Here is a 2,030-nt window from a genome sequence, read left to right on the forward strand (position 1 = left end):
GAACCACCTTAAGGAGAAGTAATGGAGGCCACTTTGCTGTACTTGAGTCTATCCTGGGAGCCAGTGTCCTGGCCAAATACACTATCATCTGGAAGGTGTCTCCTCCGGATCGGTAATCTGCCAATAGATTTTCCCTCTGGGCCCGCAGTGATAAATGACGGCCATAAATCAGAGACAAATCAATCTAGATTACCATGACAGTCATTGGGATATACCCAGTACCAATGATAACTGTGATAGCATCTAATGTTTCTTTCCATTTTAACCCAGATCACGTTTCATCCTCTTTTCTTCCACAATAGGAGAGAGAGGGACCAGGAGAGACACGGGGGGAGGAGGGAGATTTAGAGAGAGAAAGAAAGAGAGAGAGAGAGAGAGAGAGAGAGAGAAAGAGTGAAAGAGAGAGAGAGGTGGAGTGGGAAAGTGATGGGATAAGGGGAGTAGTACAGTATCTTACATGTAGATGGATAGAAAGTCTATGGACAGATGGGCCAGAGAGAGAGAGTGTGAAACAGAGAAAGAGAGAGAAAGAGAGAGAAACAGAGAGCGAGAAAGACGTGTGGCGAGTGAATTACTGTCTCGGAGGCTGATTTGAAAAAGAAGGAAGCGAACGAGGGAAGAGGAAGCGAGACACAGGGAGACATGAGTGAGAGGGAGAAATCACCTACATTGATTTTCTCTGCTTTTTGCTGCTGTTTCTTTTCTTCCCCCGTACCACTCCTCCTCCTCTTCCTCCTCCTCTTCCTCATCCTCCTCTCCAGCATTGTCCTGGTTCAATAACGCTCTTAATGCACACGGCTGATGATACCCCCTCGCTGTTTTGAATTTTGATCGGGGAGGGTCTGGCCCATCCCAGTGATTGGTTTTGCGTTAATGGACTCTGAAATTCCATCAGTAAGGCTGTCCTCTCCGATATCACAATTTAATTTGAGGCCTGGGGTTTTCTCCATGATTAAAGCAGGGAGGATGTATGCTCTTCCTTTAAATGCGTTATATTAGCAGCCATTCGTCTGCCGAGGAGACTCCTACTTCCTTGTTTAAAGGCACGGCTGTTAGACCCTGTCATGGTTCTTCGTTGCGCTGGCATGGTGGACGGTCTCACAGGTCTGCTGTTTGTTGTTGTCCAAAGATATACGATCTGTCACTTTGAAAACATGACAAGAACCCTAGTAGCAAAACTGTCAAAGAATATAAGAGAATACAACAGAAGAGATGCTGGAGTGTTCTGTGTTGTTTTCCAAACTGCGATAGAAGAGGAGGGCCAGAAATACATTACATTTCTCCCCTCAAGTCCAACTCGCAATGCTATTCTGTGCAATAGCACCTCCCCATCAGCAGACTGCTAGCATTGCATAATCACATATTTGGCGTGCTTCAAAGAGGTTTCAAGCTGTTGCAAGGCCAGTGAAGAAGACACAGCAAGTGCCGAGCTGCTCTCCACTGGTAACCATTATTTCAGGCTTCACACTGAATCTGTATGACCGTCTGTCCTGCAGAAATGCTGAATATGGATCTCCCAGAAGATTCTCTACTGCCATTCTGATAACATTATTTTTGAAAAAAAAAGTGGTCAGATCAAGGCAAAAAGAAACTCTGGTCTCAGGGAAGCTTTGGTCAGGTACTGCTGTGGCACGTTGGCTGATTGCCTCCGTTTCACCATATTTCTTTTTTCTGTGTTCTGTATCTAGGGATGATCATGTGAAAAGGAGAATATTTGGCAGATCATGAGTCTGTCTTCCATGGGAAGAATACATACCTAAACCATTTGTTGGTGAATCGAGCCCGGAGAGTCATCCTTTCCTTGTTTTGCTGAAACCGACCCTGTAAAGGGAGTTAAACCATATTTTCCTACAAGTTGCCAAATGTATTTCTTCTAGAACAAAACTTACCAGTTCAAATATTCATCCTCGTCATTTAAAGCATGTTCTGATTTAAGATCCACAAAACATACACATCAGAAAGTTTGAAAGACATATAATATAAGCACACACACACACACACACACACACACACACACGTACACACACGTA

At 44.3% G+C, this 2,030-nt stretch overlaps 1 long non-coding RNA gene across 1 annotated transcript in view; it reads right to left on the reverse strand.

Moving 5' to 3' along the window:
- The window catches only part of LOC125300893, a 3,850-nt gene extending 2,587 nt beyond the window's left edge, over positions 1–1,263 (reverse strand). The window contains exon 1 of the long non-coding RNA XR_007194628.1: positions 669–1,263. This is a non-coding gene — a long non-coding RNA (uncharacterized LOC125300893). The remainder of the gene's footprint in view (positions 1–668) is intronic.
- Between the last annotated feature and the right edge of the window lie 767 nt (positions 1,264–2,030).

This window comes from Alosa alosa, chromosome 9, assembly GCF_017589495.1.
Source record: "Alosa alosa isolate M-15738 ecotype Scorff River chromosome 9, AALO_Geno_1.1, whole genome shotgun sequence".
In the NCBI taxonomy this organism is placed as follows: domain Eukaryota; kingdom Metazoa; phylum Chordata; class Actinopteri; order Clupeiformes; family Clupeidae; genus Alosa; species Alosa alosa.